This window comes from Sinohyriopsis cumingii, chromosome 1, assembly GCF_028554795.1.
Source record: "Sinohyriopsis cumingii isolate HCF-2022 chromosome 1, ASM2855479v2, whole genome shotgun sequence".
NCBI classification, from domain to species: domain Eukaryota; kingdom Metazoa; phylum Mollusca; class Bivalvia; order Unionida; family Unionidae; genus Sinohyriopsis; species Sinohyriopsis cumingii.
In genome coordinates, this window is record NC_142961.1 from 62951444 (window position 1) to 62975177 (window position 23734).

A 23734-nucleotide genomic window follows, 5' to 3' on the forward strand; every position below is an offset into this window, starting at 1 on the left:
GGGATAGTTTGTACGGAGGAAGGACCAATGCCATCTGTTTGCTGTACCAAGCCGACGAAGAGAAAGGAGAAGAAATCAAATACTTGGACGTGTGTTTGCTGTATCCTTACGTGTGCAAATATTGTCGCTTTCCTGTAGGGCACTCGCAATTGCTGACGGAACACATCGACCTGAAAAACATTCGACAATACGAAGGCTTGATCAAGTGTAAAGTTTTGCCTCCCACGAACCTATACCATCCCGTCTTACCTCACCATTGTCAAGGCAAACTGATGTTTCCCTTGTGCCGTACTTGTGCCGAAACGTGCAACCAAGACCAGCCTTGCCATCACACCCAGGAAGAACGTGCCTTGACGGGAACCTGGGTCAGCGTAGAATTGTTCAAAGCTCTGGACATGGGATACGAACTGTTAGAAGTGTACGAAATTTGTCACTTTCCCAAGACACAACAATACCACAAGGGTGACCCCACGCAGAAAGGCATTTTCGCTGACTACGTGGATGCCTTTTTGAAACTGAAACAAGAAGCCAACGGCTATCCGTCCTGGTGTCACACTCCCGAAGACCAAATACAATTCAAAGAGAAATACTATGAACAAGAAGGCATCTCTTTAGACCACATCGAGAAAAACGAAGGCAGGCGATCGTTTGCCAAAGTGATGTTAAATTGCTTGTGGGGTAAAATGGCACAACGACCGTGTTTACCCAAGACGGAATATTTGACAGAACCTTCCCGCTACTTCCAGATGATTCACGACAAAACCAAACACATGAAACACGTGGACGTCGTTCGAGAGGATTTGATCTTGGTCAATTACGAAGAAGATCTGGACTTTGTACAAGACGACCCTTTTGGAAATGTCATCATTGCGGCTTACGTGACATCCCATGCTCGCTTAAAATTGTACGAAGCTTTAGAACTGTTAGGGGAACGCGTCCTGTACTTTGACACGGACAGTTGCATTTACATCCATCACCCGATTCAACATCACCCTGACATCGAAGGAGACCGTTTAGGAGCCTGGACAGACGAGCATCCCGACGACAAGATTCTAAGTTTCGTCAGTGGCGGTCCCAAAAATTACGGCTACGAATACCGGGACAAACAAGGAGAAGTGCACACGACGTGCAAAGTGAAAGGACTGACTCTGAATCATCGTACCAGTCGAGTGGTCAACTTTGGGGTATTGAAAGAAGCCTTGCAATCGGGAGAGGATGGAAACTTTAAAGTGACCACCTATCAACCGAACAAGATTGTACGTTTACCCACTCACCACATTGTCAGTCGGCCCTTGGAAAAAGTCTATCAAATCGTGTACCAGAAGCGAGTGCGACTTCCCAATCATTTCACCTTACCGTATGGACACGTCGGTATTGGTCTGTATATAAAAAGGAACCCTAGGCAAGATCGATAGTTCATTGTTCATTGAAGTAACTTACCATGTCGTTGACGAAGAAGAAACCAGATTGGCTTGGACCCAAGAGGTGGCCCAGTATGCACGAGAGTTATTCAAGGAAAAAAGTTACTTTTCAACCCGTGTTAGTGACGGTGCCAGAAGAACCCGTCACCCATGACAGGACTGTCGTGGACAGGCCTGAAAGACCCTTTCGGGAGGACACTTGTGTGACCTTACCCCCTACTATAGAACTGGTTAGAACTTTACCCAAAACATGTGGTTGTTGTACAGACACTTGTTTTTATTCCACGTTCATGGTTATCATGTGCCTTTTATTCTTGTACTTAAGCCTTTGGCTTTTATGTATTTTTGTCTTTCGTATTCAAGTTTGAAAAAAAACATTCAATAAACGTGTCCTGAAAAAGTATATAAACTCTTGTCTTGTTTGTTTTTCGTGTCACAAGTGACATTTCTCACACAATGGCTACCTCTGCTGTCTCTGCTCCCTCTTCCTCTACTGTCAAAGTCATCGACGAACACTTAGATCGTGCCAGTTGGGAGGCTTTGTATCTTCGCCATCCCTTTAACATGCTCATTGCTGGACCTAGCGGTTCAGGCAAAACCGAATTCGTCAAACGTTTGATCGAACATAAACATCATTTGATCGATCGGCCACCTCAACGGATCGTGTGGTGTTACAAAGAGTGGCAATCGGCGTACAACCTCTTGCGAGAAAGTCAAGGCGATTCCATCGTGTTTGTGGAAGGCATTCCTAAAGAAGACGACGGCATCGTCTCTGACTCCCGTCAAACCCATTTGGTCATTTTCGACGACATGTTAGGAGAAGACGAAGAAGAAATTAAACTGTGGTTCACGCGCAAAGGGCATCACCGTAATGCCAGTGTCGTTTACATCACCCAAAATTTGTTTCAACAAAGTAAAGCCCATCGCACCATCAGTCTCAATGCGCATTACGTGGTCTTGTTTAAAAGCCCTCGAGATAAATCGCAAGTGCAAGTCTTAGCCAAACAGTTAGGAACGCCTTGGCTGACTCAGGCGTACGACGATGCCACTTAAACGCCACACGCCTATTTACTCGTCGATTTGAAACCTACGACTCCCGAGGATTTGCGATTTCGTACCCACTTGTTTCACCACTGGTGCCAAGACGGAAGGCCTGTCCTGTACACGTCTCCGTCCTCGACTTCATTTCGCTCCCCATAAAAGAAATCTATAAAAACCTCAGACCCTTTTTCGTCTGTCTCACACAGTGTGAACATGACGTCCCTTCAGTCGCATCTTCCCGTCAAATTGATTCGTGCCTTGTATGGCATCAGTCGAGAAAAAATCCACAAACACGAGCTCGTGTCTTAGAAGTTAGTCTCAAAGAAGTCTTACGATGGTTCACGGTGACGGCACGTCAATTACTCCAAGGAATCATTCAGATTCCTCATCAAACCAAACGCTTTTTCGATCGAAACAAAGTCGCTTTGGTCCAACTGGCCGATCCCCGCATCGACACTCAGACCAAAAAAACAAATCATTTTGAAACCTGGAGGGAGCGGTACTCTAGGAGGGGTCATCATTCGCTCTCTCTTAAGATGGGATCCTAATGGCCCCAAAGTTATCCCCAAGAAAAAAGTCCAACGAAGCCCCAAGAAGAAGAAAAAGACCAGGTCCCCAAGGAGAACTTCTCCAGTGGCAGGACCCTCCTCTGACCAGACACCACCACCACCCCGGAAAAAGAAAAGAAGCCCCCAGAAAAAGAAACAGAAAAAAAGTCCTCAGAAAAAGAAAAGTCCACAGAAGAAAACTAGTCGCAAGAAAGGTACTTCGGCCAGGATGCAACCTTACACTCGCAAACCACGACCTGCCACGGCGGTGACTGCGTCTCCGGCAGCCTCACGTTTGTCCACTTCTCCGTTAATGACACCCAGAACTGAAGAGTACTTGGAGACGTTGATTACACCAAGAACTTCTCCGTTGATGACCCCCAAAAGAACTTCCCCAGTGGCAGGACCCTCCCATTTAGCGGCAGTGGCTGCTGCTCACAAAGTACCTTCTCCCAAAATCAAAGTCCATGAAAGATCGGGCATGTTACAAAGTTTACTGGATTTGTCCAAGCAAGAACTGGCTCGATTTAGTCCGTTACGTACCCCTGCACGACGTGTCATGCCTGCCCTCAAACTAATACGACGTAAAGACAATCAGTGGCGACGCGTACCAGTATAAAAAAGACCTGTGACCAAGTAGGGGTATCAGTGAACTTGTAAAAGATGTCACCTCCAAGAAGCCAAAAAAGAAAGAGACAAAGGCAGACGCGTCATCCGACAAAGCGCTTAGCCAAGCATCGACATTACCCTATGAAAAGACACAGTCGTTCCAAGAAAAAGAGGCGTCAACAAAGGGGAGGATTCCTTGGCAATTTTAGGAAAAACATTGTCACCTTTATGACAAAGCGATAGTCCCAAAAAAGATAAAAGGGTGTGTGTTAAGTCATCGACGTTAGTGTCTGTTTGGTGAATGTCCCGGAACCCACAAGCAAAGATGTCACCCTCCAGAAAACCCCAAGGAAAGAAAAGGAAAGGATTGCCTCCACGTTTAGTCAAACATGGGGACATGTTATCTGTCCTGTCCAAAGCTTCTCCACCTCTACGAAAAAAACTCATTCAATCGGCCTCCAAAGAGGTCATCGATACCGTGTGCGAATGTTGTTTGAACGTCTTGAAAGGCACGATCCCTTTGTCCAAACACCAGAAACAATGCTTAGGCAAACATCGTCACGTTCTTCGCCAAATGGTTCAAAAGAAAATTCCCATTCGTCAAATAAAGAAGATGTTAGTGCAACGTGGAGGTATTTTACCTCTCTTGTTAGGCCCCATACTGAAAGGAGTCTTGGGAACCATGTTGGGAGGACTGGTGGGAGCAAGATAAAAAGCCCCTCGGAAGTCCCAAGATCTCAGAATCGACCCCTGACAACCACATGGAAGGACGAAAACTAGCTTTAGTGCCTTACAAACGATGGATGGAATACCATCGGTGGCAAGAACAACGTACCCCGCATTTACCTCCCAATCCCAATTTGAGCGAGATGTCCCAGTTACAACACGAATTGCAGTCCTTGATGGATCGCCAAGATTTGTCCGAAACAGAAAAATCGCAAAAGTACGGTCAACTCTTGCAACGACTGCAACTCTTTCACCAGAAAGCTTTAGACGAAACAGCTCTACCCACTTTGAAAGATTTTAAGACCTTGATGAAAGGTCCAGCACCATCACCAGTACCAGTACCAGTACCATCACTACCCGTGACCAAGACAGAAAAAGGAGAAGAAGAAGAAGAAGGGTTTCAAACTCCACCAGAAAAAGTACGCAAGTTAACAACACCACCTACCTCCAGAATTGGATGGATTAAAAAGATGATGGCCACCCCTTCTTCATCACAAGAGAAAAAGAAAGTGAAGACAGAAGTGAAGACAGAAGTGAAACAAGAACCGATATCCCCCGCTCAGACATCCTCCTCTTCGACACCTATTGCCGGTCGCACACGCAAAGCATTGCAATCCAAGAAAATACCCCAAGAGAAAAAGAGTAGCATCCTCCAAGAGTGGGTGCCTTATTAACACACCAACCAACACAAAAAAATGGAAAAAGTCTTAGCCAGCATTTACTATGATCCCTCGCATCCTGCAGGTTACGCAGGAGTTCAAAAATTGTATCGTGCTGCCAAAACTCCATTGAAAAGTCTCCGTTTACCTCAAGTGCAACGATGGTTACAAGAACAAGCTACCTACACTTTACACAAACCCATTCGACGCAAGTTTGCCAGAAGTCGCACCCGAGTGGAAGGCATCGATCATCAATGGCAAGCCGATTTAGCCGATGTCTCTCATTTGGCCAGCTACAATCGTGGCTACAAATATTTGTTTTGTGTCATCGACGTCTTTTCCAAATTTGCCTGGGTCGTGCCCTTGACTTCCAAATCGAGCAGCGAGTTAGTGCGAGCCCTGCAACGGGTGTTGAAACAAAGCGGTCGTCACCCTCTTCGATGGCAAACGGACAAAGGCACCGAATTTCTGAACCAAGCTTTCCAAAAAGAATTAAAGGAACGTGACATTCATTTTTTTACCACCGAGAATCCCGAAACCAAAGCCAGCATCGTGGAACGTTTTCAACGCACTTTGAAAGAACGCATGTGGAAATATTTTACGCATCACCACACTCTGAAGTACATCGACATCTTACCGCACCTGGTGCAAGCGTACAACCAATCTTACCATCGAAGCATCTGACGTGCCCCGCAAGACGTGACTCCCGAGAACGAAGTGTTGGTGTTTGAGCGCCTGTTCGGTACGTCCCCAACGAGGGCTGTCCCCAAGAAAAGTAGAGAGTTGGCCGTAGGAGATTGGGTGCGCATTGGCAAAACCAAACGCACTTTCGACAAAGGTTACTTACCTAACTGGACGACCGAACTGTTTCGCGTCACTGGACGAGTACATGGCCGTCATCCTGCCGTCTATAAATTGGAAGACATGAACGGAGAAGTGCTCAAAGGAACGTTTTATTTGCCCGAGTTACAACGTGTCACCAAAAAAGAAGACGACGTGTACGACATCGAAAGCATTCTCGAACGCAGAACCCGTAAAGTGGGCAAACGACGTGTCAAAGAAGTCAAAGTACGTTGGAAAGGATATCCACCCAGTTTTGATTCTTGGATCGACGCTTCGCAAGTCATCGACTATAAAAAGAAGTGAAAATCATGCCCTTTCACACAGACGCAGCTACGTCGACCACTCCTCCTTCACCAAGTTCTTCTGTGCAAGATTTACAAAAACAACCCTTGTGGGTGTGGTGTGGAGAACGTGTGCCTAAAACGCAAATCGTCTTTTTCTGCCAAATCTTCGTGGTGTATTGTGTCATCGGGGCAGCCATCGCCAATTTGAGTTTGCAACAAGGAGACAAACAATTGTGGACCATTTTATTGAGCAGTTGCATCGGTTACCTGCTTCCCAATCCCTCCCTGAAATTCTCCTCGAACGGGAACCACGGAAACCTTGTGTCCAGTGCCAGTGTCAGTCACCACTCCAACCACAACCAGAACCCCATTTTGGGCGGAGACACGCCTCTGACGTCCACTAACCCCTCGGACAGCCACAGAACTCTGGAATTATGAGTCACCAAAACCAATTATAGTTAACCTTACCCAGTGACAGTTCCATGGAGGTGTTTCCCCACAACACGTTGTGCTGTTACACGGCCAAATTACCTCAGGCCATCCCCTTAGATCACGAAGGCCATTGGGAAGTGGCTTTAGTAGAAATGATTCACCCGACCCAAGTCCTCAATGTCCTTCCCAATCAAAATTTTTTTGATGTGGAAGTTCATGACGAGCAAATGCAACAGTGGATGGATAGAAATGTCAAATATGACAAGAAAACCCGTACACAAAATCAAAAGTACACCACCTATCACTTGTTCATTCCCCCAGGCTATTATTTTAGTGGTCAACATTTGGTCAGCACTATAGCCTCCAGGTTTAATGTCGTGTTTCTGAAAGCTTTGGAGCATGTCAACAAAAGTGTCACCCTGGAGTACCACAAAGCAGCTCGTCGCTTCTTGATGAAATTTGAACGGAGTAAAATCATGTCCATTTTATTTTGTCCTGAATTGTTTGACATGTTGGGCGGAGACATGGACATGAGAAAGGCCATGCTCAAGAAAAACGAATTACCCATCGTTTACGACAACGAGTCTTTTAGCAAGTTATTTCGTACCCCGGTAGAACTGAACCAAGGACTGAATTTGATGTTCGTGTATTCCGATGTGGTGGAGTACAACGTGGTGGGACACACCTCCGTGCCGTTACTGCGTGTCATTCCTTTCAAAGTGGATTCTGCCACGGGCGCTGACGAGGAAGGTGGAAACACTTACCATGTTCACCGCGAATTTGTCCATCCTCACTATTTGCCTGTCAGTAAGTCGTATTTGGACACGGTCAACATTGCTATAAAAGGAGATCTGGGACAAAATATTCCATTCACCAAAGGAAAAGTCACGGTGAAACTCCATTTTCGAAAACGGTTCTCTCACGACTCGTAAGTAAGTCATGTATCCAGTGTACCGAGGGGTTGCTCGACAGCGAGGACACGGTTTAGGAGATATGTTAAAATCGGCCTTTCGTTCGGTGGCCCCGGTGTTGAAACCGATGGTGACACGCGGATTGCACGCCTTGAAAGATGCGGCACTGACGCAAGGCAAAGAATTTCTCCAAAATGTCATCATCGACAAACAAAACCCTAAAGAAGCCTTCATGAGGGCAGGCAAAAATGTCTTGCTGCAAACGGGCAAAGACATTTTAGGCCGCCGAGACACACCTATAAATGCCCTGCACGCTACCGAGTCAGGCATTCAGCAAGGACAAGGCAGAAAGAGACGACGCAGAAAACACCCTTTCACCAGACTTCAAGCGAGAAAGGACAAGAAAAGAAGAACCGTTCGAGACTTAGACGTTTTCGATTATTGAGAAAGAACAAAAAAATGATGCACCGAGAGTCCTGCGCTTGTTCCAAGATGGAACTGGATCTGTTTGCCATGCCCCCCACCGTGATGACCATGCAAGAATCGCAATGGGTGGAATTTCACCCCGTCTCCTCTTTGACGGATTCCGCTCCCATCGAGTTTGAAATCAAAGGACAGTCCGAAGATTATATCGATCTGAATAGCAGTTACTTGTACCTGAAAGTCAAAATTCTAGATAAGACTGGAGGTGCTATAGACGATGAAGCAGTAGCTCCCGTCAACAATTTCATGCATTCCTTGTTCAGTGGGGTGGACTTGTACTTGAATAACAAACTGGTCAGTAGCAGCATGGATACTTACCCTTATCGTGCCTACCTGGAAAATCTCTTGACGTACGGAATAGATGCCAAGAACACTCATCTCAATGCCTGTGTGGTATGGGAAGCTGACGAACCTACCAAGTTTGAAATATTGGAAACTGATGAAAAGAAAGACAACAATGATGGATTTGTAGAACGAAGAAAGAGAATCACGGGAGTCGACACAAGTTTAGAACTGATGGATCGTTTGCATTTGGACATGTGGTTGCAAGAAAAGTATTTGCTGAACGGGGTGGATGTCCGTCTGAGACTGAATCGTAGCAGTACCGCTTTCCATTTATTGGCTGATAGTGACGGTTACAAAACCAAAATCCTAGAAGCCAGACTCTACGTACGCCGTGTGGAAGTGTTACCTAAAGTGGGAAACGACATCAGTCAGACGTTGAGCAGAACGACCGCCAAGTATCCCATACGACGCGTGGAAGTGAAAACCTTCACCATTCCCAACGGACAGCGATCCATGATCGAAGATCATCTGTTCCAAGGACAGTTACCCAAACGTTTGATCGTTGGTATCGTCGAGAATACAGCCTTCAACGGAGCTGCCGAAAAAAATCCTTTCTACTTTCAACACTTTGGCGTGTCCAAAATCGAAGTCAGTCGCGATGGCAAAACCTTGTGTACCCGACCGTTTGAACCTGACTTTACCAAGAAGAATTACTTGAGATCGTATTTGTCCCTGTACGAAGCCACCGGACAGTTAGGAACCAATACCAGTCACGGTATTACGTACGAGGATTATGCAGGAGGCTACGCTTTGTGGGCTTTTGATTTCACTCCAGACCAAGGCAGCGATGAGGGACATTTCCACCCTATAAAATCCGGCCAGATTCGTGTGGAAATTCAGTTTAAAGACCGAGACCCTGATGAAACGGTGAACGTCATCCTGTATGCAGAATTCGATAATACGATAGAAATCAACAGTTTGAGAGAAGTCATCCTAGATTACTAGAAACCATGGAAGACTGTTGTCCCTCTTTACCTAGTGGAGAAACTTTGGACATGAAATGTGAGGAGACCGTGGAAAAAGAAGAAGTGATCATGATGAAGTCAAGATGGCCAGAACAAGAAGCCCATTTAGTCTCCTGTTTTGCCAAACACTTGGTCGAAAAAATGACGGAATTGATCAAGAAAAATTGTTATGGATGTCAAAACGATCATCCCAGTCAAATTCAACACGATAAATGCCTGATGTTAAGTCAAGAAGAAAAATTGGACGAGATTCTGGACGAAGCTTGGAGTCTCATCTCGAACAAAGACGTGTTGCACCAGTGGTATAAAGACATGCGTGAACATTCTTGTCCACCATTAACCACTCAAGAGATCCATCGTATCGAAGCTCTCCTGAATCAGAGTGATGAAACAGAACGAATAACCGTTTATTCGTCAGACATTTTCAAGCAAAAAGTCAGGATCGAATTGACGACTTATTATTACCTGTGAAGAAAAAAAACACACACACAAAACATGGATACCTGGGAACTTTATTACCTTTTGAACCACAGTTCGTATACGGCTTCTTGGAATCATGTCGTCTGTGCTAAAGATGAACTCCCTCATCGCAAACCTAAAGACCATCAAGCTTACGTGATCAACACGGACGAAAGTCATCTCCCAGGAACCCACTTGGTAGCCGTCTACTTTCCTCAAGAAGGATGTGTGGAATATTTCGATTCGTACGGATTACCCCCTTTGGAAGACGATATCATCGACTTTATGAGAAGAAATGCTCAGACCACCCGATTCAATAATGTGAAATTACAAGGCACAGATTCCTTGGTGTGTGGACAGTACTGTGTGTATTTTCTGCATCATCGCAGCCTGGGCTATTCCTTAGAACATTTAGTGACTCATTTTGATCCTCGTTCTTCTACTAGAAACGATGTGAAAGTAGATCGACGGTTTTGTGACCATTATGCTTATCTTTTGTCTCAAGCTAGGAAACGTAGTGTCCATCAATGGCCTAATGACTTCCAACAGTGGAAATCACAATTTCATTCACAACGTTGTCAGCCCTGTTTAAAGTAGATTGTAAAATTGAGAAAAAAATGTTTGTGATTTGAAAAAATGTTTGATGTTATAGTGTTGGATTATTGTTAAAAATGTTAGAGTTGTTGTTTAGTGTTAAGTGATTTTTGAATAAAAAATGTTGTTTTGAAAAAAATGCCTTTCTGGTTTGTTTAGCTATAAGAATGTTGGATTGATGCTCTTTCATTTCTTACTATCCCTCTCATGACACACACTGTACGTTGCGGCTCGAAAACCGTGTGGGGGATGTTTTCCTTCACGTCCGCGCTTTGACTTTAAGAACCGGGGTTGTTTCCAGTCTAACCATCCATTGTCGACTCATCCTCCTACGAAGATGTGCTCCAAACTAGCTAAGCTCAACGAAGCCTACGTGAATTTGCATAGGGTCAGACACAGTCTGATACCGAAGCCAGAAGAAATAGAGAATGTGAGAATGTTAAAAGTCACTGAAGACCTGATAGAAGAGCTCTTCAGAGAAGAAATGAACAGGGAAAAAGAAGAATGGACAGAGAAGTACAGACTTCAGAGACAGCAGCAACAGCAGCAACAGCAGCAGCAGCAGCAACCTGAAGCTGACAGAGGCTTTGTCGATTGTCGTATCGACACCAAAGAGTTCTTCTTCTCTTTCCGAAGAAGCAGACCTATCGCCAGAAAGTCTATCCTCAGAAGACATCGCATTCTTAGAAACTAAAAAAAGAATGCCATAGCAAACAAAAAACAGCCCTTTTCAGGGCTACCCAATACTCTAGAAAAGAAATAACTATTAATTTGCCAATGTGTGTAGGTAGAGTAGTGTGAATATAAACACTAACTCTTTTATAAAAAATGTGAGGGTATGTGTTTGTGTGTTTGTGTTTGTAAGTGCTCACGTAAGTTGGTGTGGATAATAGATTAAAATCATGTTTTTTGGTGTTTGAGGTGTATATTTGGGGTTAGATTGGATTGCTTTGCGTATGTGGATAGTCTATTGAAGTAGTTAATAAAAAATTTTAAAATAGTGATGGGTAGCATAAAAAGTGAGTGAGTGTTTCTTTTAGGTCCGCGCGTTGTTGTTTTGGGTCATGATCTAGGTAAGATCAATTTTATGTTTTAAGGGGGATGTTTTCCATCACGTCCGCGCTTTCACTATAAATTGAAACTCGTTCGGCAGTCTAGCTACCGTTGTTGATTGATCAACACCAAAAATGAACACGAGACTGGAGAAACTGTTGGAACTTCATGTGCATCTGGAATATTCCAGGCGCATATTAAATGAACTGGCCGCGGAAGCCATTGTGGAAGAGGGAAGGATAAAAGAGGAGGAAAGAAGAAACAAAGAAGAGGAGGAGAGAAGATATAAAGAAGAAGAGGAAAGAAGATACAAAGAGGAGGAGAGAAGATACAAAGAAGAGGAGGAGGAAAAGGAGAGAAGAAGAAAAAATTTCAGAATCCCAGAAACCGAAAATTGGGATTCTGAAGCCACAGATCCTGCCTCTGCTCTCTCCCCCAAAAAGGTAAAAAGTAACTGGGGGACAAGATGTGTATGTGGCGCCAGGCCTGGAAGGTGTCACCATTAGCCAGGTGTCCATGAAGTTCCAAAAAAACCAGCCCTTTTCAGGGCTAACCCAATACTCTAAAAAAGAAATAACTATTAATTTGCCAATGTGTATAGGTAGAGTAGTGTGAATATAAACACTAACTCTTTTTTAAAAAATGTGAGTGTATGTGTTTGTGTTTGTAACCGTTCACGTAAGTTTGTGTGAATAGTAGATTATGGGTTTCTTAGCGTATGTGGAGAGTATAGTTTGGGTTTTATTATATGAAATGAGAAAAGTAGAGGGATGTTTTCCTTCACGTCCGCGCGTTGTTGTTTCTTTGGATCATGATCTAGATAAGATCTATTTTATGTTTTAGGGGATGTTTTCCTTCACGTACGCGCTTTCACTATAAGAACCCACAGTATTCGTCGTTCAAACCATTCTACAAAGAAGATGGCTTCTAACCAAATGGACAAAATACAAACATTGCAAGACGTTTTAGACAACTTAGGAATGATGGAGCAGATGTTAATAAGACTCGTTGAAGACCATTATTCCTATAGTCCCCATCGTGTAAAGATGGAAATTAATAATTTGAAAAAGGTAAAGGACAAGATTAGTGGTGTCATGAAAGAGATAAAGGAGGAGAAGGAGGATGAAGAGGAAAGAATAAGAATAAGCAAATGGAACGAAAAAATTGAAAAAGAAGAAGAAAATGAGAAGAGGAAGAAAGAAGAGGAGGAAGAGAAGTAGAAAGAAGAGCAGAAGAAAAAAAGAAAGAGAAGAAGAGAAAGAGTGTAGGAGATAAAATAAGAACTTGGTGGAGAAAAAGAAGAAATTAGAAGCAGAAGAAGAAGAAGAAGAAGAAGAAGAAGAAGAAAACCCAAAGGCCCTTTTCAGGGCCAGCCATATTTCTCGAAAAGAGAAAGCCTTTCCATTGCCTACCCCTTTTTTAAATTTAAATTTAAATTTAAATTTAAATTTAAATTTAAAAAAAAAAAATCCCATATTCAATTCCCCTTGTCCCTAGACAAACCCAAACTCTATTCCCCCATGTTAAATTCCCCCTTGTACGTAGAGTGACCCACGATTTTTCACCATGTTCAATTCCCCTTGTACGTAGAGTGGCCCACGATTTTTCGCCATGTTAAAATTTCCATTGTACGTAGAGTGGGCCAGGGGTCCTTGTAATGCTAATTCCCATTGTACGTAGGGTGGCCCCATTTACTACTTGCAATGAATAAAGACATTCAAGTACATATGATGGATAAGAGGAGAAATCTTTTGTTAACATTTAGAATCTTGTACAAGAGAAATTTTACCTCTAATTTCACCTTTGATGAGTTTTACAAAATAATCTGAGTACGATGCCTGGCATCCAGGTTGATTTTGTCCACCATTTGGGTAGAAATCCACGAGACCAATAGAAGATTTCATGCCGAAGCCTGAATATTAAAACAAAGAAAACGAGATGGGTCGGTTGCTAGTAAAACGTTACATCAATCATAGAGATTTCAGAAATACGTGAATAGATTAAGAAATCAGAAGCAGGCCCATTCCATTGATATCATTTTCATTTCTAATACTGCTTTTAGAATCATTTCTCATACTTGACTTCATACTATTAGGATCCTAAAGTAAATGCAGAAAGTATAATGTGTAACCAAATATAGAAATCCAGTAGATTACCTGTTCCATCCGTGTGAATGACATCAACAAATTAGGCATCAGTCGGATCGAGTCGAACAATTGGATCTGTACCTTCAAATAACGGTCCAGCAGGGTCCAAGCCTACAACCAAGATCTTTAATTTTGTGATTAGGAGCGTGGTAGGTCCATTCCAAACCTTTTGGGCTTCAGATTGATTATCGATTCGTGTTTATGATCAGTAGTATGATATCTACTAAAATACATTATTTATTTGACAACTTAGTTCAACTATACACTTTGCGATATTAAATATCTCTCGTGTAGGGTACAAGTGTTGCAAAAGTCATTTTGTTATACAAGGAGCACATTTATATTGCAATATCAAAATGAAATTGTATAATATGGTGGAATATTGTCAGCAAAACATAGCACTTTGGGGGCAAAATATCCAGGCCATGCTGTAAGCATTTTTCACGTCTAAAACTAAAACCATTTATTCATTAAAATAACAATTATATTATGGATTCTAATTGTGAATCTTATTTACGAGAAATATTTCAAAAGTAGAATTAAAACAAGGGTTCAGACAGTATGAAACCAACCCGTAATTCTTCCAAGTCCATCAATTCTCTCTCCAGGATATCCAGCAACATGTGCCCCCAGACTGTATCCAATAAGATGCATTCTTTTAAAGTAAGTTCCATTTCCATTTGCTACCTTTTCAAGTGTTTCCATGAACTTCGAAAGTAGCGCCCCTACCACGCGTGTGTTTGCCGCAACTTGAGCGTAATTCATATCCCTAGCACCCTTAACCCAGTCCAGGAGAAGACGTTCACATCTTCCTGATTGAATAACGACAGATATAATATATTAGTACTTTTATAGAAACCTCTCACTGATGATATTCGATAATCTAACATGCTTGATTCTGGCAGAAGTATATGATGCCAATAATAAGTATAGGCCAACATCGTGTGTGCTTCAGAACAAGAACTAATATAACCCTGCACAGAACAAAAACTTACTTCAGACTCGAAACTAAAGTAAAATACTTTCCAGTATTCTGAGATTTCAGCTTTATCCAAATGTGTTGAGAAAAAGGACTAAACTATTACTAAAATAATTGTTCGTCATTATACCGTATTGAAGCTAAATTTACTTAAGATCAGAAAATTGTATCTTCAAATATTGCGCATCACGTTACCTGAGAACATGGTGGGATTTATAGAACCATTCGCTTTGCCCGATACATAATTAGTAATCTGTAACGGCAATAAATCTATTCTATTTCAAAGCATGGGTTGGATTCATAGATGTCCAGCTGTTTACTTTTTCCCCACGTCGGGATACAGTGTAGGCCATCTTTTCCACTGTATCTGGTGGGTACTTCAAATATCTGAAAACTTACATCCCGACACATATGACCTATATAAACAAATACACTATGTTGTAACGATGAAATTAATTAGCAATATGTCGAAAGCAAGCTTTCACTTATTTTTCTGACTTTTAAAAGAAGATTGTTTAGAGGAAAAATGTTTTTGAGATTTTATATGCTGAAGAAACAAATTTCATTTGCTAAAAGCTGCTTTACTGCTGTTGATAAAAGCATAGAACACGGTAGCTAAGGCGAATGCTTTTGATGCTTGGTGAAATCATTTTCAGACTTACATTTGATTTTGCTTTCCTTCTGTGTTTACAAATTCTTTCCATACCTTATTTGCCAACTTTTGTAAAAATATTTATTTAGAAACATTCGATTTCCTTATGGATACATGAATACAAACAGCGATTCCTCTTTGGCTTGATTTCTCCGTCCTCGAGCCCTAAGAATTATAAATGATTGAACCAGCGAAATCTATCGAAGGGTAATTTTATATTAAGGGTTTAACTGAACGAAACACAAGGAAAGCTTTTATACTTTTATCAAAACACTCTTATTCACGTATATAAAAATATGCAAAGGTATCCTTGCCAGGGATGTATGTATAAAATAATTCAACTGGTTAAAGACCTCAAATTCCTTCCAGGCATGAATCCGTCCTGCTCGAAAATAACGGCAACAGTTGCCTAGTTCTCATTTTCATGTCCATTGCTGTAATCTAATCAGCTTTTTGTGACAATACCCACTGCATGCATGCAGACAGACAGATAGACACGACGTACGGACAGGCGTCCCGAACGACTTTCGGACGGACAGACAGACAAACACGACACACACGACGAACGGGCAGGCGTTTCGACAGACGTTCAGACGGAAAGACAGACACGACACACACGACGTACAGACAGGCGGACAGACATGCAGTTAGACGGACAGACATGTAGACGGACAACACTAGCTTGCCCGTTCAAGGATTTCATCCTTCATTTTGATATCCCATGCAGTTGAGGCGCTGTGTTTGTAACCGTGGATTATAAATTTGGTACGTGTGCTTCTATTGAAATTGGATATCTGAATGTCAGACACATTTGTTTTCAGAATCTGAGGACTGTCTGAATTTCGACGGGTGAAGAGCTTGTGTTTGACATCTATTTCAGAAGGTGGTTGAGGTACATGAAATAAAGCGATGTTGAAGGGTTTGTTGTTTGTGAAGCATCCAATTTCTTTGTAGCAAACACTATGCGAGCCCTTGATGAAACCTGAAATAAAGAGAAGAGTAACTTAGCTGGTGCAGCGACTATATAATATTCAATATAATGATCACAGTAAATTGAACGAATTGATAATGCAGAGAATAACGTTTTGTGTAACAATAACAAGCAGTACCTCTTAAAAAATGAAAGAGGAACCAGTCAACAATATTTTCTTTTTGGTGTTTTTTAGTTAAACATTACGTTTATTTTTGAGATGCCCACAATACAGAGCAGGAGGAAGTCAAACAGATAATTAAAACGATGTTTAAACTTACCGGACATATTCCCTGTCACAAAATTAAAGCCATTGGTCATTCTCAATTATCAGTCTCCCCAGACGTGTACATGCTTAATTATATTGTCCATCATTAAGGTTTTCGAAAGGACCTTTCCGACATACTTTGTAAATTAATTGTAAAAGACATTCTTGAAAATAACTGCGTATTTCGATACGTAGATTTATTTACGGCCCATATACGCATTGGAAACAAAACGTGAAACTCCGTAAATAACTGGTTGACAAAAGCAAAACGACTAACAAATCGTATCAAGCGTTAACTTCTTAACCCAATAGCTCATGTATTCATCTTTATATCTTCAATAGTACAAGTAAATCCCTGCTAAAACATGCCCAGTAATATAAAACGCAAGAAGTAAATAAATAAATACAAAACAATGATTATTAAAAGGTGTATCCATGTTTGATTGTAGTTTATTAATATCAAGAAAGAATGTTACGATTTATGAACACTTCTATCTGATATTATTTTATCTATCTATGGTGATATTAGTTTACTTTTTTCGCGCGAGGAGCGTTGTACTGTTCTGCTTGAAATGCTTACACATATGCATTCCAAACATTATATATGTGGTTGTGTAATATATGCACGTGCAAAACGTGCTGTTTGGTGAAAACCAAATGGTGTATATGTGCCCGAAATCAAGCCTCCATTACCGTACCTGTTATGCTGTATCACCGGCATTACGAATTGTGTAGTTTACGTTTCTTTATTTTTGAATGTCTAATAAACTTAATAAATGAAGTAAAGATCGCATCATGTTATAGGTCCAATTAGTAGATCGCCAGTCTTAAAATACAACTAAATAACTTTACGCACGGATAAGGATTCTGGAAACTTAGACAGTCTATTAAATGATAACGAGTATGCGACGAAAGTTAACGATTCAAAGAACAGAACAAAAACAATTAACTCACACTCTCTGTTGTAAATATTGATGAGTTCAATGATATGAGTCTACCAGATACCTATAATAATGTTTATAATCGTCTATTTATACAAGTGTTTTAATGGAATAACGGGGCACACCGATTTCATTGGCTATATATAAAATAAAAGGAATGGGATGATATGGAAAAAGGAATCCAGTTAACGAAATTTATTGGTTAGAAAATGACCTAAATATATAATTAGAGAAATTAAAGTAAAAGAAAGAAATCTACTCAAAAATTTAAGAACAAATTAAACGACAAGGTTATGCGTGTGTGTGCCTTATGGAAAAAATTGTTACAAAATTGATTATTAGAATAGATACTTCAGAAGCAATTGTATCAGATTAAAAGATTGAATAAATCGAATAAACGTTGTGTTATGTATATTTGATTTAATTTAATTGCTTGTTTGTTAATTTTAATTTTTTTATTCCATTACATGCTATTGTACTGTAACTTTATTTACTGGATTTGACATTGTCCAGAAATTCACTTTAGTTTTGTTTGACCTGACTGTTACTGATAAACACCTAATAAAAGAAGCACTGTATCTGGTTTCTGACCTTGATTCAGAACCAGTGATAGTTTTGGTAAACAATGTTACTTTAAAAAAAAAATCTTTCTCAGAGTAAGAATTATTAAGTAATGTCAATGCCATACCTGGACGACGTGATAATTGTCCTGTAACAAACTTCCATTCCTTCTGTAAAGATGAACTCTTGACCCCCATCCGGGAATCTGTTTTGCTTTGTAGTTAGTCTTATAATAAAGAATTGTCAGTCGGGCTCCAAAAATATGATGTGACCAGTTTGAGTTGAAATTTTAATTTATTGAATTTTCAAGTGATTATTTTCCTTGGAAATACACAAATGATCCTACCAAAGTCTTGGATAAGAGCATTATTTGAAAGTTGAACTGAATTCATAACTGGATTAACATTTTCTGTGATTCAACAAGAAACTGTTGACACAACAACACTTCTCAGGTTGCAATAGACGTCATCGTCTTCCATTTTTGATTTCATCGGTATACGAACACAATTTCATTCAGAACATGTATTACTATGACTTCTATTTTTAACTCTTTGATTGTTTTTTGGATTTGATTCGTAATACTGCAAGTTCTTTTTCACATTTTTCGATTGATATTCTAGGGAAATAAAATATTTGTTACATTTTACAAAGCTTCTTGTCTTCATTTTTTCCTGTTACTAGACTCGTTACAGGAAAATTGGACGCTCGACCTTGGGATATATGAATTATGGCTACACCACTTCAGAAAACTTTGATTTTTGACATTTAAATTCCCCATAGTTTTCAAAATCCCAAGTATTATTTCACAGTTTAGAAATTTTTAGCGAAATCAACTGGCTTTTTTTATACAATTTCTTCAAAAGTGGAGATCTTTCTTTCAAATCCTACCTAGGAAGAGTTACACCTTTGGAACAAAGATGAATTGCTCCAACCTACCAGAAAATATAATCTTTCTGAGGCAAAAGCGTCTTTAGCAAAGCAAGAAATAAAATCTATTTTGGTCCAGTATTTCGTGGAAAATAATGTTTTTGGATGAAAGTGTTTTCATTTCGATCATTAAGTCTGTATCAGACTGACATACAAGTAAATGAATTAAAATTAAAATACAAAATGTAATTAGAGTTAAGAAAGCTGGAACTTCAGAAAGAGAAAGAAGAAAAACAAATGCAGTTGCAAGTGCAGTTACAGAAAGAGCAAATGCAGTTACAAAAAGAAGAGAAACAAATGCAGTTACAATCGGAGAAAGACGTGAGAGAGATTTAGATGCAAATGCAGATGCAAAGAGAGAAGGAAGAGATGAAATATCAATTGAGAATAAAAGAAATAGAGTTGTCAAGTGAAATGCACGCTCCCACTTCACATACAAATTCAAATTTCGATGTTACTAAGAATATTAACTTAGTGCCCCTTGTAGAGAAAAAGAAGTAGACGCATATTTTCCTCAGTTTGAAAACAAATGCTGAATATTTGAAATGACCAAGGGAGCGTTAGACTCTATTAAAACAATGTGTATTTACTGGTAAAGCTAGTGATATTTGCAATTCACTACAGCAAACTGCTGACTATGATCTGGTTAAGGAATGCATCTTAAAGGGTTACGAGTTAGTCCCTGAGGCCTATCTATAAGATTTTAGGAATTATAGAAAATCAATTGACCAGACTTATGTCGAATTCGCATGGGAAAAAGCACGACAATTTGATAGGTGGTGCTCTACTAAAAAGGTTTATCAAGTCTCAGACAACTGATAGTAGTTGAAGAGTTCAAGAACTGTCTCCATAGTGACATTAGGACTTATCACGATTAGCATAAGGTCGAAACCTTGAAAAATGCTGCTCGTACTGCTGACGAGTATTTATTAGCTCATAAAATTTCTTTTGTATGCAAGTCTTCAATTCAGGAGTCGTCTGGTAGAACGGTATTTCAGCCCAGTACTATCCATTCTAAATTTTAGTCTGGCACAACATTTAGAAATGAAGCTTCGGATAAGCTTGATGAAAATTCCTTGTCTCTTCTTATGTGTACCTAATGCAAGAAGAAAGGACACTTTATTTCTGACTGCTACAAATTGAAAAATAGTCATCAGAATCAAGACACACCTATTCCAAATGCTCAAGGTCACGATCATTTATTGAAAACAATACATTTGTTGGGTCTAATAAACCCCAGCCTGATTTTATTATCGACAATTATGAACCATTCATGTCAAAGAGTTCTATATCACTCTTGGGTGACTTGGCCAATCCTATCCCTATTAAAATGTTAAGGGACATGGAAGCTTCTCCGAGTCTTTTATTATCAGGTACTTTGTCTTTGCTGTGAAGTCTTCTTCTAATGAGAGTGTTCTTAGTCAGGAGTTAGAGCGTGGCTTTGTTAATGTTCCTCTCCATTGTGTAAATTTGTCATCAGACTTAGTTTCAGGACCCGTGACAGTCGAAACTATGTATGCTTTACACGTTGAGGGCATTTATTTATTACTAGGCAACGATAAGGTTGTGGTTAATCCATTTGTAACTGACAAGCATTGTTCGGATCAGAATGTCGATACTATTGGAAATGAATTCACTAATTTGTTCTCAGCTTGTGCAGTTTTACTAGAGCTATGGTAAAGAAAGGTCATATTCACTCCTTGTTTGGATCAATCAAAAGGTAGTGATCACAGTGACCCTCATTTAACTAATCATTCTCTTTATTCTAATCAGGGTGACAAAAGACAATCACTTGTCGTCAAACAGGAAAGAGATAATGAGATGTCCTGTTTGTTTCAAAGGGCCATTAGTGAAACTGAAGCCACTGAAATACCTGTCTGTTATTTTCTCAAAAATGGAATTCTTATAAGAAAATGGAGACCTCCCGAGGTACCTGCTGGTCACGAGTGGTCAGTGAACTATCAAATTGTAGTTCCAAAACCATACAAACAGGAACTACTTAGTCTGGCCCATGAAACGTCTTTGGCTGGTAATTTAGGGATGAAGAAAACTTATCACAAGATCTTGAAACACTTCTATTGGCCAAAAATTAAAAGTGACATTTGTAAATAATGTAGGTCTTTTCATACTTAACAAATGGTATAAACCCAATCAGAAGATGCATAAGGCTCATCTGCAACCTATTCCTGCATTTGAATAACCGTTTAGCAGAATAATGGTAGATTGTGTTGGTCCCTTACCTAAGACCAAGTCAGGTAATCATTATTTGTTGATATTAATGTGTGCGTTCTAGAAGGTTCCCATAGGCTATTCCTTTTATGCATATAACATTTAAAACAATAGTATAAGTTTTCATAAAGTTTTGTACTCAATTTGGCCTTCCCAAATCTATCCAGTCTTATCAAGGGTCAAACTTTCCACCTGGAATTCAGCAATTCAAGTCAAAAGTGAAATTATGGTTGACAGAACTACAATGGAGACAACTTTTGAGTCTCTAATAGAGTTCTGTCTCTCTTGTTCATTCTTAACAATTTTCTTCAGATTAGGTATTACAGCTCTTACAAAGTTAAGAACACAATGAATGAGTTAAAGTATGACATCAGTACTCCTAGGATGTAAATAAATTAAAGGAGCACCATTATGCTGAAAGAGATACTCAGGTTAATCATACCATTAATTTAGTTGTACCTGTCCCACTCACTAAAGATTTAAGCGAATTAATGCAATCGGACTGTACTGCTTTTGGTGTAACAGATCTTTGGAATTCAGAAATTATGAATAATCTGGACCAGAAACATTCACATTTGCAACAACAACACAGGAATGAATTTAAACAGTTGTTACTTGAATATGATCACTTATTATCAGAAGTTCCTAGAAGAACAAGCAAAATTTACCATGACGTTGAAATAGTAAATTCCACACCTGTGAAACAACACCCATACAGGATGAACTCTCACAAACAGGAATACTTGAAAAAAGAAATTCAGAATTTGCTGGAGAATTATTTTATAGAACCCAGTAAACGGGACTGGAGTTCACAATGTATAATTGTTCCGGAACCAGTTAAAACTTTCCGGACGTGCGCTGATTGTAGAAAGTTGAACAGTGTGACTAAAACAGATTCATTTTCATTACCAAGAATCGATGAATGCGTTGATAACATCGGAAATGCAAGGTATGTCACCAAATTTGACCTTCTGAAAGGATTTTGGCTAATTCCACTGTCGGAAAGAGCAAAGGAAATTTCGGCATTCTTGACTCCATATGCACTTTATCAATATAAAGTGATGCCGTTTAGGATGAAAGGTGCGCCAAGTACTTTACAACGACTAATTAACATGTATTTTACAACGACTAAGGAACATGATTACCTCTGGTCTAGATAATTGTGATGCTTACATCGATGATGTCATCATCTACAACGACACATGGGAAGAACATCTGGCGACAATTCGGAAATTCTTTGACAGGCTGACTGATGCAAGTTCGACAATTAATTCATCCAAAAGTGAGTTTTGCCATGCTTGTGTAACATTTCTAGGACATATCGTGGGACATGGACAAGTTAAACCTTAAGATGATAAGGTCAAAGCTATCTCTGAATTCCCTGTACCTGTTAGTAAAAAGCAACTGATGCGATTTTAGGTATGACTGAATACTATCGGAAATTATGCTCCAATGTTTCCATAATTGCTGAACCCCTGATAAATTTACTGAGCAAGAAAACCAAGTTTCATTAGACTGAAAATGTCAGGAGTCTTTTGATAAGTTAAATGCCATATTAAATTGTCTGTTGATGCAAGTGATGTTGGGGTTGGAGCAGTATGGATTCAAGAAGATACAAATGGTGTTGATCATCCAGTGTGCTATTTTTTTAAGAAATTAAATAAGCACCAAAAAAATTATCCATCAACCGAGAAGGACTGTTTGGCTTTGATATTAGCATTACAACATTTTGAAGTTTACATTAGTTCAGCTCCTTCTTCGACTATTGTGTTATGTGGTCACAACCCACCTCCTATCATCCACAAGATCAAAAAATCAGAAATTATTAAGAAGGAGTTTGCTGTTACAGGAATATAATATTGACATCGGGCAAATCAAGGTAAAAGACAATTTAATAGCAAATGCACTTTCCCGTGTATAGAAATATTAGTTCATGTACACTTTGTACCACTCAAAAGATTTCTTCTTATGTCATTATTTTAATAATCTCATGTAAAAATGACCTATAGTAAAAAGAAAGCTGCATTATTTAAATCTTTCTTTTTCTTTTTTGGGGGAAGTGTTATGTATGCTTGATTTAATTTAATTGTTCTTTTCTTAGTTGTAAATTTTTTATTTCCGTTACATGCTATTGTAATATAACTTTATATACTGGATTTGACATTGTCCAAACATTCAGTTCAGTTCTGTTTAATCTGACTGTTTTTGATAAACACCTAAGAATAGAAACACTGTATCTAGTTTCTGACCTTGATTCAGAAACAGTAATAGTTTTGGTAAACAATTTTTTTATTTCTTTCTGAGGGTAAGAATTACTAAGTTAAGTCAAGGCCATACCTTGACAATGTGATAATTATCATGTAACAAACTTCCATTCCTTCTGGAATGATTAATTCTTGGCCCCCATCCGGAAATCTGATTTCCGTTGTAGTTAGTCTTATAACTCACGTTATGTTGTGACCGGTCTGAGTTGAAATTGTATTTATCTCATTTACAAGTGATTCTTTTCCTTGGAAATACGCAACTGCTTCTACAAAATTCTTGGATAAAAACATTTATAGAAGTTATACTGAATTAAAAACTGCAATTATATTTTCTGTGATTCAAGAAGAAACTGTTGACCCAACGAAACTTGGCAGGTTACAACAGACGTCGTCATTTTTGGATTTCATCGGCATTCGAACTCA

At 39.8% G+C, this 23734-nt stretch overlaps 1 pseudogene across 1 annotated transcript in view; it reads right to left on the reverse strand.

Annotated features, from left to right (window-relative positions):
- The window catches only part of LOC149806984 (pancreatic triacylglycerol lipase-like), a 36141-nt pseudogene that overhangs the window by 6160 nt on the left and 6247 nt on the right, over nt 1-23734 (reverse strand). The window contains exons 2-6 of the transcript XR_016419657.1: nt 15838-16133; nt 14695-14752; nt 14093-14332; nt 13530-13631; nt 13163-13285 (exon numbers count right to left, since the gene is read on the reverse strand). The product of XR_016419657.1 is annotated as a pancreatic triacylglycerol lipase-like (transcript). The remainder of the gene's footprint in view (nt 1-13162; nt 13286-13529; nt 13632-14092; nt 14333-14694; nt 14753-15837; nt 16134-23734) is intronic.